Source organism: Lepisosteus oculatus, chromosome 18 (genome assembly GCF_040954835.1).
Source record: "Lepisosteus oculatus isolate fLepOcu1 chromosome 18, fLepOcu1.hap2, whole genome shotgun sequence".
Lineage (NCBI taxonomy): Eukaryota > Metazoa > Chordata > Actinopteri > Semionotiformes > Lepisosteidae > Lepisosteus > Lepisosteus oculatus.
The window spans coordinates 7,893,333-7,910,630 of record NC_090713.1 but is presented as its reverse complement, the minus strand read 5'-3'; the positions used below and the strand labels follow the sequence as shown (position 1 = coordinate 7,910,630).

Below are 17,298 nucleotides of genomic sequence, written 5' to 3'. Positions count from 1 at the left end.
CCACACAGATAGCACCCCAGGTTTGGAATTGAACCCAGTGCTCCAGTGTGATATCTCCTGTAATGATCTGATGGAAGCAGTAATCTGGAGACGGAATCCAGGCCAGGCTCTGCTGGAAGCAAGCAGGGCAGGCAGGAGAAAGTAAAACTAGAGACGTGATCAAAAAGGTAGGGGTTGAGCTAAGAGGTACTGATTAAAGCACCAGAGAGAGTCTGAAGGAGAGTCGTTTAACATGCAGGGTTCAAAGCACAGGAATCAGTCCAAGATGTGGTCAAACAGGTAAGGTCAAGCACAGAGAGAGAGGAGAAAACACTGTGGAAATTCAAAGCTGGGAAGAAGTAATTGAGACTCTAAAATGAGAGACTAACACATTAATACATTTTGCAAACCTACTTTACTTCCACAGCTATATCCTTTCAAATTTATGAACAATATCAGAAATCAAAGGAGGAATACATAAGTTAAGAGTAAGATGCAAATAAGAAGGCGGTTGCCACTTCCACAGTAATTGAAGAATCTAAAACCATACAAATCTGTATAAATCCACCAATTCACATTCATTTAGAGAAAATGAGTAGAAAGGTCATATTCAATATTGGAAGAAACACCAATTGCAAGCTAAATATGATCAATTTGGAGGCACAAACTGTTGGAAGAATGGCCGGGAACATCATAAACATATTTGGCATGAAAATAAAATGGGGAAAGATACTGTACTTAAAGAAACATAAAAATATAGCTACTTTAGAACTGTCAGGACTGTAGCCATGAAATAAATCACTAGAAACTGGTTAAAGCTGGACAGACCTTGTGTTCAAATGAAGAAGGACTCTATTAATTAAATCCCATGGAGATTATTACCCACAGAATTATCAACAACATATACATACTGTATGTGTAAATAATTTGGTCAAATGGGAAAGATTGCATGTCAAGTCTCTTGGTAATGAGATATTAACAAAGAAGCCAGAGGCAATAACTTTTTTGTTTTGTACTTCCTAGGTGCTGATGCATGTGAAAAGTGAATGTTGTGTGTCTCAGAATATCTACATAAAACAATAAAAACAAAGAAATCACCAGTGTTCACTTACTTCAGTGTTGTTAATTTACAGTTGGGATTCGTCAGAGCTGCAGACAGCAGTTTCACTCCTGAATCCCTCAGGTTATTGCCACTCAGAACCAGCTCTCTCAGACTGGAGTGTTGAGACTGAAGAGCAGAGGCCAGATCTTCACAACATCTCTCTGTTAGTTTACACCATGACACCCTGCAGACAAAAAGACAGGAGCACAGCTGAACATCTGCACAGCTCATCCACATCTTTCTTTCCAAGTCTTCACTCCAACCCCCAGCTCAGCAGTAATATACAGTACAACATCATGTCATTATCCATCTCAGAGTGTCCATGGATGAGGATGATGAAGATAAGAGCTGCTTCAAATTTTAGATTCAAGAAGGAAGAAGAAAGATGAGAAGAAACTGTCAGGAAGGGAGACTTTCACTTTTAACTACAATAAAAAATGCTTTGCATTTATTATTATATTTTATTATTATGTCATTCTCTTATAGTTATTTTTAGTTAGTTATATGGTTGATGTTGTTGTTTTTCTTCAAATGGTTTATTAATCCCAAATGTAAATGTATAACGCTGGAGTAAGTGAACTGGAGACTTTTTATTGTTAATTGTAGATATGTTGAGAAAAACAGCATTCCCTTTTGAAGAAAATAAACAATTTGAATAAAAAAACTGACCTGTGTTTTAACTTTATCAATGTATAAATATATATGTCATCCTGTATGAGTTGGAGTGGTGGCACTGTGCTAAGCATCTGTGCCTGTGGCTGGAAGGTTGCTGGTTCATATCCCACAGCAGGCAGAAGAATCCTACTCTGTTGGGCCCCTGAGCAAGGCCCCAACTCCACCTGGGGGTGCTATATGATGGCTGACCTGGTACTCTGACACCCAGCTTCTCTCCTGGTCTGTGTTTCATGTAGAGTAAGCTGGGGTATGTGAAAAGATTAATTCCTAATGCAAGAAATTGTATACGGCTAATAAAGTGATCTTATCTTATGTTTATAACAACACATAAAATAACAGAAGTAACAATAATATGAAGCAATAAACAGCATACACACACATCACCTAAAGACTCTCAGCACGGAAGAAATAGATAGACCCTTTAGGATCCAAAACAAACACAAATTAATGGACAACAGTGATGGCGTGCACATTTCCCCTTTCCAACTTTAGAGAGTGATCTGTACAGGCTTCCTAGGACAGCTGAGATTAGTCCATAGCCTGACAGAGTTTTCCCCTCAGCTGAAGCTAAAGACAGTTCCCCTAAGGTATAAGACTATTACAGGTCCCAGCAGGCCAGGGAAGAGAGACACATCAGGGGGATGACCCTACATTAAAAGCAACCTCTGAGAGGAAGTGCAGACAGAATCTGACATTAATATCTGCCTGTATACTGCAGTGAATACCGCCCCAGTGTAGCTCACATCTAGTCCACACAGTGCCAGCAACCCAAGTCCATGTGCAGCAGGTGGTGTAGCTGGGTGACATTGGTTCAGTGCAGCCTGCTGGTAAAAAATGAGTAATGGCCCAGTTCTGTCTCCATTCTCTATTGTGGATATCAGTGTATTTTCAAAATTAATCTCCAGCAGTTATCACTGGATTTAAAAGGTGTTGTTAGACCATGAACTTTATTCATGCACTTTATTTCTTTGACCTGCTCTCTCAATCTGTGGCTGCATCCACTTTGTCTGAGCCATAAAACTGAACTTTAAGTACAAGATGGCAATTCAAGAGCGAGTCCGTATGAACTAGAATTCTGCCTAAGACTTTGTCAGCCACAGGTGAATCTTTTTAGCTTGGGATCCATCTGGAAATTTCACTAGAATTTAGATAACATTGATACAGTTGGGCTTCACTGTCAAAAGAGTCTGGATGATCATCCAGACAAAACCTGACTGGAGCTATGTATTTGAACCATACTAGAGAGAGCTTGCTATTCTGTGTTTTTAAGGAACTTGCATTTCCTGGGTAAAAGAAACTTCAATTAGAGATGTCTCCAATTTATAATATCTATTTTGTGGCACCTGGGTTTTTCACAGTGCCCTCATACATCAGTGTAAACCGAGTCCAGGATAGTAGGATCAGGGCAGCCAGGAATGTACAGCCATTTACTGACCCACTGCAGCCAATGAAGAAGAGAATGAGGTTGTATTTATTTAGAAGGCAAGTAATCTCTTATTTCGCCACTGTAGGCATTATTTAAGAGTTTAATACACAGTAGAAGTCAGGAGTACTTTCTGGGTGATTAGAATGTTAGGCCTCTGGAACACCTTGTTTGAGCACAGACCGTTATAATAATAATTAATAATTGCTTACACTTATATAGTGCTTTTCTGGACACTCCATTCAAAGCACTTTAGATTACAGGTAATGGGGATCCCCTCCACTACCATTCCCACCTGGATGATAGTGCGCCATAATGCTCACCACACATCAGCTATCAGTGGGGAGAAGAGCGGAGGAATGAAGCCAATTCACAGATGGGGATTATTAGGAAGCCGTGATTGGTAAGGGCCAATGGGAAATTTGGCCAGGACAGCAGGTTACACCCCTACTCTTTTTGAGAAACGCCCTGGGATTTTTAATGACTACAAAGAGTCAGGACCTCTGTATTATGTCTTATCCTAAAGACAGCGCCTGTTTACAGTCTAGTGTCCCCGTCACTATACTGGCATTGGAACCCACATGGACCACAGGGTGAGCACCCCCTTGTTGGCCCCACTAACACCTCTTCTAGCAGCAACCTTAGTTTTTCACAGAAGGTCTCCCATCCAGGTACTGACCAGGCTCACATCTGCTGAGCTCCAGTGGGTTGCCAGTTGTGAGTTGCAGAGTGATATGGCTACTGGCCTTAAACATAGTAATTTGTGTGTTGTGTGTTCTATTGTCTGTGGTGTAGTATACAGTACAGTATGTCTGGTACAGTTGTGCCTCTAATTATACCAACTGCTCGGATATATTCTGGAAAAATCACAAATTGGGGTTTTTAAATATTTACTTATTCACTAAACAGCTCAGTCAATTCCTGATTTTCACATGTTTTGTTAACCCCGCATTCACTACAGTGCATAGTGGAGCGTAACAGACCTGCTGTGATCAATTCGCCAACAGTTTGATAAGTTTGATTGCCTATTTGATAGTTGGAGTATTTGAGCGAAAACAGTGAAACAAAGAGACCAAAAACGCACCGTTACCACAAGGAATGGGAGTATTTTTTTCGCATTCAAATCTGCAATGCTAGCGTCTACTTGAAAAGCAACATTTCAAAACTGCACACAAAACGTATGATGTGGACTTTCCCGCTAAAAGTGAGTTACGGAAAAGAAAAGTGGAAAAATTAAAATCTCAACTAGCAGCAGTCGGTTTTCACGAGACCTAATACAATCATCGCATCGTTCTCTGTGTGCCACATCCTGGCTCATCACAAAAAGTCGTTCAGGGATCGAGAAGTAATAAAAAAGCGTTTGTTGAGACTGCTGACTTGCTGTTTGTAGATTTCGAAAACAAACATTTTTGGTGAGAAGTGTTCAGACAGCTGTTGCCTGAAATCAAAGAGTTTCTCAAGTCGTATAAACATGGTGAATATGCCCAGTTAGAGGATAACCAGTGGCTTTTGGATTTAGCAATCCTCACAGACTTGACTGAACTGCTGAATGACCTGAATGTCGAGTTGCATGGACAAAATAAAAATGTCATCGGCATGATCAGTAGTGTCAACACAGGTAAAAAAATTACAAGTGTTCTGTGGTAAGCTTCTCAGTGCCAATGCTCACATTAAGGTAGGATAATCTTTTTTCTAAAATAGGGAAGATTACTTGTTCACTGTAGCATGAGTCACTGTTTTTTTTTTCTGTTATTTTAGTGAGGGGTATCGTTATTGTACTGATGTGCCCACTGTCTGTTTTCCCTATATCAGAGCTTCAAATTCACACTGGTAGATCGCACTGGACTGGCAAATGAAAAAGTAGATCTTGCATTAAAAAAGGCTGGGCACCCCTGAACTAGAGGATCACATACATGAAAAGGTCAATAGGGATTTAGAGAAGATAGTTCTTGTATAACCAACTTGTTTGCTATTTGAACAAGCAAAAGCAATAATGAACACACAAAGCATACAGCATGATACTGTGTATTTGCACTTTCAACATTTTTTAATAAAATTCTTCTTTTATGTGGAATTCTCAAATCACAGGCAGAGAAGCATAAATTTAGAATTATTTAAAAAATAGAAAAAAAGAGCAGAGATAACATGAAGCAAACAGAGGTGATGTAATTATTAGAGTACCACAGGAATCTGTACTAAAACTCTCAGGTCCTGAGTCTCCAACTCACTGACTCCACTGTCGTCTCCATCTGATCTCCTCTGAGATCATAATGTAGGTCCCTCACTGAGCCAAGTCCTTCTGTCGCAGATTCCTGGACTCAACAAGCTGCCTCCAGCCTCTCACGTCTTCACTTGACGCCACTGGGCTGGGTCTCACACACACACACACCTGTCTCCAGAGACTCACTACCACACTCAGACCTCTCACACTAACTATCCTGAGTCTCTCTTCATCACATCTCACTGCTGAGACTCAACACACTTTCTGTCAAAACATACACAACCTCCTTGGTGCCTAACTCTCATAACCCAGATTGTGTATTCACAGCTGATGGTACACCTCAAACCCGTGCCCAGCAGCCACTGTGTTTTGACCAGAGCTTTGCAGCAAGACAGACCTAACTCTCTCACCTGATACCCCTTATCATCTGGGGGAGGGTCCCTCTGTGGCACCTCAGATGCTGGCACATACACACTGACTCCAAACTCACTAAACACTCATACAGTGGGCTCCTGGACAACCCTGATCACTAACAAAAAAACAGGTGGCTGTCCCTTTAAGTCATTCAATCTTTCAAATCTGTAGGCTCTCCACCACAATCCCCTCCAGGATTTTCACTCTTCCTGGTCCCTTCTGTGATTTCCTTATTCTCCTTCGAGACTAAAGCTCTCCTTTCTCTCCCCTCATTGGGGTTCTTTCACTGTTCTATTCACAGTCTCCTCCCAGACTGTTGTTCTCCCATCTCTTCTCCTTATCGGTTTGTAGCTGCAGCCGTTAGTCTGTCTTCCCTGTCACAGACCTGTTCTTTCCTATCAGCTGTGGTTACCGAGGCAACACATCTGTTGACAACTCTCTATTGACAACTCCGACTCCCTGTCAGACACACCCCGTTTATTTGTGAAAAACACCAGATGTTTTTATTAACATCCATCTTTTACATCTTCTACACACTGTGGGAAAGTAATAAACAATGCAAACACAATGCTAGGATATATAGTCAAAAGTGTAATTATTCTGCGTCAAGGACATCCGCAGGACTGTGTTGGAAAGTTAGATTTTACATCATCATAAACAACATATTCTGCAATTGGTATACAAAGTATTACACATGCAAGTGATCTCCCATATCCTCTTATTCCAGCAGCTGAATACTGTATGTTTTCACAGTAGTGAGAGGAGTATTTAGAAAAAGAACATATTAGTGAGTCAGTGCTGACCACAGGGATGGTAGACCACAGGAAGACATAATGCTACCAGTCACTTTCATCAAGTTTTAGCAACCAAATTAAAACATAGTGCAACAAACCCTATATCATAAGAAACAAGTCAATCTCTACTTCAAGAGTGTGTTTTACATCCTAATCAGACAACATGATCCTTACATATAAGATCATTTTCCTGATGGTGCAGTATACATGATGCCAAAATAATGAACATATACTTGAGTCCTTATTATAGTGGAAATATTGTAACAAAAGCAATGACTTGTCCAAATGTCAAAACCCTGCATCCTTACTGGGAAAATGCATTACTGTTTCAAAAACCACATCCCATGACTGAGACATCTGTCCTCTTGGCTGTGTCTCCAGTTTTTCCTGGTTTGGCAAAAACTGTGACAGATTGGCTGTGTGTTGCTGGTGAAACTCACTGTAACTCAGTGAAATCTGACCATTAAGATTTTGCAGAGGTTGAAAACTGATAAAGATTATATTGTACATACTTGTCCGTAGTCTAATCCTGTGAATAGCTATTGTCTCACTTCAATGGAGATACCAAGAGCATCTCTCCATTGAGAAAGAAAAAATATTTCATGACACTTTATCACTTCCATTGCTTGGAAGAACAAAGACAGTGGCACGGAAGGATCAGAAAGAACAGAAAAATAGAATATTCTTGAAGTTTTGGAGGAGATTTACAAGAGTGACTGATCAGCTCTCCAGGCTCTCTCACGGTCTACATAGAAATACACTTTTCGCAAGTATTATCATCTGTGATGTATAGAAATGTGTTTAGCCTTCCATATTACATTTCCATTTGAGAAATCTCAAAAAGCTAAGTCTTTTCCTTAGCTTTTCAAAGGCTGAGGTGTCCTTTTGTATACCTGTCAGTCTGATTGAGATCAAATAAACTGTGATGTTATCAGTGTGTTAGGAGTCTGGCAGCCCTATCTACAGGAGATAGCTAATACACAGTGTCAACAGTGGCACTGCCAGTAGCTCACTGATAATAATAATGGAAATCTTCATAATTTTGTTTCAATTTATTTTTTTTACTTTGAAAGACTAAAAAAACCTTATTTATAACTAGCTTATTACTTTCAAACCCATATCTATATAATTATGTTGTGGAAAATTCGTGTTCTGGCACACTATGGCTGTCGTTGCATCATCCAGGTGGGGCTGCACATTGGTGGTGGTGGAGGGGAGTCCCCATTACCTGTAAAGCACTTTGAGTGGAGTGTCCAGAAAAGTGCTATATACGTGTAAGCAATTAATTTATTAAAATTAATTAATTAATCTGTATAAGTGAATTGAATCTAAGTTCATGTGAAGGGGAAAACAATCACAGGTCTCATATGCTTCAACGTGAGAAGTCTGCAGGAGGGTTAGCAAATTTCAAACTATAAAAAAAGTCTGGATACAGAAAAGGCACTTAAAAGAGTATTACAGCCTTTCTGTATTTGAAACTTGAAGGGAATTTGGTTTTCATAATGGTTTTATTGTTTGGCTACATGCAATGTAAAAACAACCAAATGCACAGGAACAGGCTCATGGTATTCTGTCAGAGAGCTTTAATTCATAGAGGGGAACAAGGCTAGGAGATGCTTGTCACCACTGATTTATTCTCTCAGAGTATAAGACAACAAAAGGATACAGAGGGAGGTGATATAGCAGGAGAACACACAATTTATAAAGATGATATTATATACAGCAGAAATTCAACATCTTTTCCTGTTTTCACAGATGTAATCACAGACTACAGCAACTTTTCAGAATAGGAATTAAACAAAGAAAATTCTGAAGCAATGTTATTGGGGAATCTATATCCGTGGAGACAAAAAATACATTCAATTTACGATAGGATTTTGATAAGATTAAATGTTATTGCAGATTAAATTGCAGTACCCAGAAACCTAGAAAACATTAAAATGTAACTAAAAGGTGGTAGAAAATCAGCTGAAGCAAGACTTCAATAGATGGAAATTGATGCCTCTCTAGCTCTCGGGAAGGACTGAGACAACAAGATTGAATGTACTGTACTTCCAGGATTTCTGTCTTGTTCCAGACTTTCCTTATGCCTCTCAATGACCACTGCTAAAACATCTATTTCATGTGGTTTAAAGTCAGGGACCAATGCTAATTCTCTCAATCTCTCAAAAAGACTATTCCTTTCTACAGTATATTTTTTCATAATACTCTTTTTCTTCTATGTGATTACCGTATTAAAATTGTTTAAATTATTTATTTTCACAATACGTCGAGTTAAAGTAAGTATAAAACAAGGTTTCAAGTGAGATGAATACCTCTTCACCATTTTGCTGGGGAGCTGTTACTCAGGTAGTTTAAGCTTTAAGCTGAGCTCCACAGAAATAGGACTGTAGATTAATAATAGTTGCTTACACTTATATAGCACTTTTCTGGACACTTCACAGGTAATGGGGACTCCTCTCCACCAACAGTATCCACCTGGATGATGCAACAGCAGCCATAGTGCACCAGAACACTCACCACACATCAGCTATCAGTGGGGAGGAGAGCAGTGCAATGAAGCCAATTCATAGATGTGGGTTATTAGGAGGCCATGATTGGTAAGAGCCAATGAAAATTTGGCCAGGAAACCAGGGTTACATCCCTACTGTTTTCGAGAAACGCCCAGGAATTTTTAATGACCACAGAGAGTCAGGACCTCCGTTTTACATCTCATCGAAGGATGAGCAGGAACCTTAGTTTTTCCCAGGAGATCTCCCATCCAGGTACTAACCAGGCTCACACCTGCTTAGCGTCAGTGGATTGCCATTTGTGAATTGCAGAGTGATATGGCTGCTGACAAGTTGGAAGAGATTTGGGAGAGTTTGAGTGGTGTAGGTTTTACCTGAGATTTTCTTCCCTGCCAAATAAAATTAGAGAAATTTGACTTTATCTGACATTACAGGGATAAGTTTATACTATTACTTAATTGACAAAGAAGGCAGTGTGGCATTTGAACACCATCAATATCACTTTTATTAATCAGTTACCCAATTCAAGGTCACAGTTACCCAGAGCCTGTCCCAAGAAGCACTGGACACAAGGCAGGATTGAACCCTGGACAGGATGCCAGTCTATCAAAGAGCACACACTCATACCAGTGCCAGCTTTCCCAGAAGTCTATTAACCTGCCAGCATGTTTGTGGACTGTGGGAGAAAACTGGAACACCACACAAACATGGGGAGGACATACAAACTCCATACAGATAGCACCCCAGGTCTGGAATTGAACCTAGGGCCCCAGTGTGATATCTCCTGCAATGAGCTGACGAAAGCAGTAACCCGGAGACTAAATCCAGGCACAGGCTCTGCTGGAAGCAAGCAGGGGAGGCAGGAGAAAGTGAAACCAGAGATGCTATCGAAAAGGCAGGGGTTGAGCTGAGAGGAACTGATTAAAGCACCAGGGAGAGTCTGAAAGAGAGTCGTTTAAAATGCAGGGTTAAAATTCAAAGCTGAGAAGAAGTAATTGAGAATCTAAAGAGATGAACACATTGATCACAGAACGAAATCACAGACTGAACGCAAGAGTTATGAGTACCATTCAAATGAGAAAAAGGACGTTGGCACTTCCATAGCAATTGAACAATTTAAAACCATTCAAACCTGTATAAATCCAGCAATTCACATTAATGGAGTACAAGTAAAAAAATCATATTCAATATTAGAAGAAAAACAAATTGCAATCCAAATATGATAAATTTAGGAGCACAAACTGTTGGAAGAATGGAACACCAGGCATATCATAAAAATTTTTGGTATGAAAATAAACTGGCGAAAGAGTCTTGAAGACAAACAGGGACAAACACCAGATGAACGGCCTTCAGAGGCACGAAGATACTTGTTTAGAACTGTCAGAACTGCAGCCATTAAATAAATCACTAGAAACTGGTTAAAGCTGAACAGACCTTGTGTTCAAATGAAGAAGGACTCTATGAATGAAATCTCATAGACAATAGACAAAATTCTAAATCAACAACAAATTAAACATATGTGTAAAAAGATGGGCAAAGTGGGAAAGTTTGCATGTCGAGTCTCTCAGTAATAAGATATTAACAAAGAAGCCAGAGACAAGAACTTGTATAAAGTTGCGTAGCAGTTTTTTGTCTTTCTAGATGACCTCTTTCTTTCTTGTTTTGTACTTCATAGGTGTTACTTTTTGATGCATGTGAAAAAGTGAATGTTGTGTGTTTCAGAATATCTACATAAAACAATAAAAAACAAAGAAATCACCAGTGTTCACTTACTGCAGTGTTGTTAATTTACAGTTGGGATTCCTCAGAGCTGCAGACAGCAGTTTCACTCCTGAATCCCCCAGGTTATTGTGACTCAGATCCAGCTCTCTCAGGCTGGAGTGTTGAGACTGAAGAACAGAGGCCAGATCTTCACAACATCTCTCTGTTAGTGTACAGTACCTCATCCTGCAGACAAAAAGACAGGAGCACAGCTGAACATCTGCATAGCTCATCCCCATCTTTCTTTCCAAGTCTTCACTACAACACCCAGCTCAGCAGTAATATACAACATCATGTCATTATCCATCTCAGAGTGTCCATGGGTGAGGATGATTAAGATAACTGCTTCAAAATTTGGGTTCCAGGAGGAAGAAGAAAGATGAGAAGAAATTGTCAGGAAGGGAGACAGTGGGAAACAGGGAGACACACGGAGCTACAGTGACTGGAAATAGGAAACAAAAATAGAGAGACTTTGACTTTTAACCATAATAAAAATTGCTTCACATTATTATATTTTATTATGATGTCATCTTCTTATAGTTATTGTAGTTAGTCACAGTGTTGTTGTTTTTCTTCAAATGGTTTATTAATCCCAAATGTAAATGACCAATACTGGAGTAAGTGGACTGGAGATTTTGATGTTTGTAGATATTTTGAGAAAAACAACTTTCCCATTTAAAGAAAATAAACCATTTGAAGAAAAAAAAACAGGGTTTTAACTATAACACCACAAAAAATAATTAATAATTATATTAAGCAATAATATAATTATTATTACAAAAAGTAATAAAAAGTAATAAAAAGAATAAAGAAATTGATCATGAAACTAAACAAATCTCATCCCTCGCAAAACTACACAACACTGCACATGTTTTACACATGAAAGACCCTCTACACAGACTCCCACATGTAACATAGTCAAAACACACCAACACCTTCAGACAAGAGTCTACAGTTTTACTGGAGGAATTCTAGAGACATCCTGCTCTTCACCAACCCCTCAAACACTCTCCTCCTCTACAGACCCTCCACCTGAGACTGTGTTTATCCTGCTCTTGTAGAAGAGGAGTTGGCTCTGGCGCAGCAGAAAGTGCACTGGGTACAATTCTCTTCTTACTGACATAAATCACCCTAAACACAACAGCAGGGCTGCTGAAGGTCAGAATAAGGTTAGAGAAGAGGTGGATCAAGAGACTCAACATGGGAGTCAGACAGGTTCAGGTGCTATAGCAGTGAAAGTGTACCTGAATATCAACACAGAAGTGAAACCAAAACCATTACAACATTAAATTCATACAGTATATAACACAATGGATGACATAGGTTCTTAATGTGACCGATGTTAATGTTCTTAATGTGGCATAACAAAATGACACTTTTAATTTGGCAGTGCCTCCACCTGAAACAGACCTGAATCAATCTGTGAGTATATTAGGCTTTTGGGACACATACTGCAGCCTACTGCTAATGTAGCAGTACTGCCAAATTGTAATGTACTGCTTGCTTCATTAAGTGACACTAGCTTGGCAGCACCTTTCAAAATGAAATGAAAGCCTAAACCCTGCTTTAGAAAACAAAATCCTGGACCAGGTAAAGTCAACTTTAGCAAAGACACTTATATAACAAAACCATGGTTATGTACTATTAGGTGAGGGTCTGTAGAATAGATTTGAGCTACTTTTGGAGAGGCACAATTTTTTGTTTGTTTGGGAGGGGGGTGAGACCACTCCCTGTGCATCACTGCATGGTCCCAGTCTGGTAATAGAAGGTGCTCTACATACCTCAACAATTATGACAGAGACACTTATCTGACAAAACCAAGGTGATTTTCTATTAGCTATGGGTCTGTGGAATAGATCTGAGGTATTTTTGAAGAGGCACAAATTTTGGTTTGGTCGGGAGGGGAGTGAGACCACTCCCTGTCCATCACTGCATGGTCCCAGTCTGGAAACAGCAAGTGCTCTTATAAACCCCAGCAACATTTCCAAAGACGCTTATCTGACAAAACCATAGTGATTTTCTATTAGCTGTGGGTCTGTAGAATAGATCTGAGCTACTTTTGGAGAGGGACAATTTTTTGTTTTGTCAGGAATTAGACTTTTTCCTGTCTAGAAGAGCACAGCTCTGTGTCAGTTTGCAAGCAGAAAGTGATATAAAAACACCAAAGAGATTGCAAGAAAGAAAAAAAATAATGAAAAACGGCAATTTCCTATTACCTGTGTGTCTCTGTATCACATTCCACCCAGTTTTAAGGATGTACAAATTGTTGTTGTGCTATAAATGTGACTTTATCTGGTCCAGGATTTTTTTTTCCTAAAGCAGGGTTAGGGTTCTTTTATTTTGAAAGGTGCTGCCAAGCTGGTGTCACTTAATGTAGCTAGCATCACGCTACTAAAGCCCTTCTGCTATGTTTATTTACCTTGGTTGAACTAAAATATAACTTTTACCTGAATGTATTAATATTAACATTATATTCACATACTGTACTAAAACAACAAAAAATGCATATGAAAACTACATACATTCACACAAGGCTACAGAAGGAACAGACTCGACTGGATTTAAAACACACGTAAGCTAATTGACAGAAATGGTAGAGTACAAGACGACGTACTGTCTGATACCTCCGAAGTTATCTCCGAAGTACAAAAAACGTATAAATACGTGGGAGAGGTTTAAATAATTTAAGTGTGATAACACTTTGTTACGGAGCCCGGGAGGGGCCTTCAGTAGGAAAAAATGTTATATCAAGGGAACGATTTACAATTCGTGCTCACGAAATTACTTTTTCCTTCGTTTTCCTTGTGTCACGGTATTCTCACGCATGTAGAAAGTTTCTAAAATGCCAGCATTATCCCAGGCTCCGAGCAACCACTATCAAACGCTATATAACACATTTCCGCGTCTTTATATTTGTTGTGTATCTTAATAAAGAGCCGTTCTTATATTATTTTACTATTTTATTAACTACGCAGATCATGCCCTTACACCATATATTCCCGCCTTCTACTCTCTCGTTCTGTTGTCTCGTGATGTCTACTCACTATACTACATCCCTTCCTTTGTTATTTTTAAAGTCCATAACTTTACCATACAATTGTAAAAATTCTATATCAACACACAGTAAACGGTTATTAACTATTACAACAAAATGTATGTAAAACCTTCCATTTCTATTCAACACATTCACCTTTTTTTTCTTTTTTTACAACTATTTCTATGCGTACCAACATTTTAGTTCAATTTCTACTTAAGTCCCTTCTAAATATCACCTCATTTCTAGCAGTCTAAGCAACATCTACATAGATAAACAAAATAGAGCAATTTAACATTTGGAGAGCTATGCAAGTCCTATATTTGTAAATGTCTCTGTAACGAGCCGGTTTCCTGATAACCCTGCCACTTCTGGTTGTTACTTCACTTCTGGGTAAAGTTACTTGCTCTCCTACGGATGTACTCTCCACTGTGTGAGGACTCGGCACTTCCTCCACGTCAGAAAGTCCAGTATTCTCCGCATTTTCTGCTTCTGCAGATTCAAAATCAAGATCCAATGGAGGAGCGTGTCGAAGATGTTTTACATTTCTCATTATTTTTGAGCCATCTTCCACATTCACTAACTCAAAAGAGTTACAAGAGGTGTTGAGGGGTTTATGATCCGTTTGAAGTGTGAACTTGCCTCCCCATAAATATGTCCTAAAATGTTCCACTGCCCAAACACAACCCAAGGTTTCACACTCTATTTGCGAGTAATGCCTTTCTGTTGGGGTAAGTGAGCGACTTGCATATGCCACTGGTTTGTTCTGTCCATGTTCTTTGTAGTAATACTGCTCCAAGCCCTACAGGACTCGCGTCACTGATCACTACTGTTGGCACATCTAGTTTGAAGTATGCCAGACACGGTTCAGTTACAAGTTCTCTTTTCAACTTGGCAAAGGCTTTCTCAGTTTCCAGTGTCCATTCCCACTTCTGTCCTTTCCTCGTTAGTTTTCTAACGGGTTCTGATATACAGTATCTGCATAATAAGAAATGAATTTAATCAAAAATCCACAAGTGCCTAAGAACGAGCGCAAAAGTGCAACATTCTCGGGTCTCGGTGCACTGCAAACAGCTGTCACCTTTTTCGGGTCTGGTTTTATTCCTTCTGCAGTGACCAAATGTCCCAGTATCTCGATCTCTTTCAGGCCAAAGATACACTTATCTCTATTTAAAGTTAAGCCTCTGTCTTGGAATCTTTGGAATACTTGCCTGAGCCTCTGTTCTAGTTGTTCTTCATTTTCCGCATGTACTACAACATCATCCATATACCATACAACACCAGGCATTGCACACAACATCGAGTCCATAGCCTTCCGATAGGCCTCTGGGGCACTAGACAAGCCAAAAGGAACTTTTCTGAAACGGTAACAACCCCTGTGTGTGATGAAGGTAGTCAGGTGTCTTGATTATGCTTGAGCTGCTTTATGAATTCTAGCGACTGTAAGAGCTCTTTCTAAAGTCAGCCCTTCCTCCTGCAACAATGTATCACGCAGTCTCTTATGTGCACATTTTTCCACAAGCTGATCTCTTAACATCTCAGCTTCCAATACTCCAAAGTCACACGATTTAGCCAGTTCTCTTAGTGCATTCACAAAAAGCATAAACAGATTCGTCCTGAGACTGAGTTCTCTGCCTAAATTTATGTCGTTCCAAAACCACATTTCTCCGCGGTGTAAAGTAAGTGTCTAAGGCAGCTACAGTCTGTTCATATGTACCTTTTTCTCCAGGGAGTTTGGCGAAAATCCGCTGCACGGGCGCCCCGATACAGTGCAGTAATATAGCACGTCTCACGGCATCCGGAGCTTCTGTAGATCCACTGGCTATTTCAAAAAATCTGTACGACTCCATCCATATCTTGTATTCCGTATACAAATCCGGAGCTCCGAGGTTCAGTGGAAGCGGTGGAGAGAGCTGGGCATAAGCAAAGCTTCTCGGCGGGGCTGCCGTATCTTCCATGGCGCAAGCTAAACGAACAGTCCGAATATTCAAGAGTTCGTTTCTACCAGCAAGAGAACGAAAACCTGCAGTGTTCTGCTCGCTTTGAGTTCGTCGAGCACTCATCTCTCGTCGCCATAAATGTTGTGTATCTTAATAAAGAGCCGTTCTTTTATTATTTTAACTATTTTATTAACTACACAAATCATGCCCTTACACTATACTGTATATTCCCGCCTTCTACTCTCTCGTTCTGTTGTTTCGCGATCTCTACTCACTATACTACAAGTACAGTACTCTCACACGTACCATAGTCAAAACACACCGACACCTTCACACAAGAATCTCTACAGTTTAACTGGAGGCACCAGTTATAAAAAAAATCAAAAATAAGAAACAATGACGTGACCCTGCCTAACTTAGGAATTGCATGACTTTAAAAGATTAGTTTAGTTGAAAAAACAGGTGATTTTCTTCCTCGTGATCAGCTTGGAAACTTACGCTGTAAATTACTTTTTAATCAAACGTTTAAAGCACTTGAATTTCATAAACACAAATAAAAAACATATTCTACTATTTTCCTATGGTACGAAGCAGATCAGTAGGTCTTTTTTTTTCCCAATCAGAGTCTGAGAAAATATCTCCCCGTCCACCGCGCTGCGTCAGAGAAGCTGAGAGGGAGGAGGCGCGGAGCTCTGTAATACAGAATGAGCCGTCTGCAGCCTGGAACGCTTAAGACACAGGTCGCGTCTGCCTTTATAACTTAAGTTTTCAAATTAAGCAACGTAAATCATTTCCTTTGACTTCCAGTCCTTTAATTATCATTAAGGATAGCTACTTTCTCACCAATTATATTTATTTTTTAAAAGCATTGTTAAATAAAGCAGGAGCTTATTGTACTTCCTAATGTAATTGACATGTGGAAAGATTATAGATTTTAATCGCCTTTAGGTTTTCATCAATTTTAGCAAAGTGTCATAAAAACAAATGCCACAAAACTATTCTCGATTGTATTTCTGAATGTTACGTCTAACTTAGTTCAATATTTGAAATACAAGTCATTGTTCAAATGTAAAATCAGAGTATTGAAAAATATCTAAAATACAGAATTAGTAAAGAAAGGATAAAATATATTTTAAAATATTTTGCTATCAACTATTAATAACAGTCTTAACTGTTTATAACAATTAAATGTATTAACTAAGGAATAGGTTGGCAGTGTTAAGCATGCTTTTGGTAAGTTTTTACATAAATACAACAGTTGTACCAGATATCTCGGTGACTTTCAAAATTAAATTATGCATGCAAATCTGTGAACTAGAAAGATAACTAAGCTATCCATCCATTTCTAATGGTAGCACAGTGGTTAGCATTGCTATCCTACAGTGCTAGGGCCCCAGGTTCAATTCCTGGGGTACAGTATGTGTGGAGTTTGCATGTTCTCTCTG

At 39.4% G+C, this 17,298-nt stretch overlaps 1 protein-coding gene and 1 long non-coding RNA gene across 2 annotated transcripts in view; both read right to left on the bottom strand.

Annotated features, from left to right (window-relative positions):
• LOC107076257 (protein NLRC3-like) overlaps nucleotides 1–17,298 on the bottom strand; it is a 77,347-nt gene that overhangs the window by 27,582 nt on the left and 32,467 nt on the right. The gene's annotated exons all lie outside the window — the stretch shown is intronic.
• On the bottom strand, nucleotides 1,097–16,464 carry LOC138224062 (uncharacterized). The gene is made up of 3 exons (XR_011182417.1): nucleotides 15,631–16,464; nucleotides 10,892–11,065; nucleotides 1,097–1,265 (listed from the first exon to the last, which is right to left on the bottom strand). It is a non-coding gene; the product is annotated as an uncharacterized lncRNA (long non-coding RNA).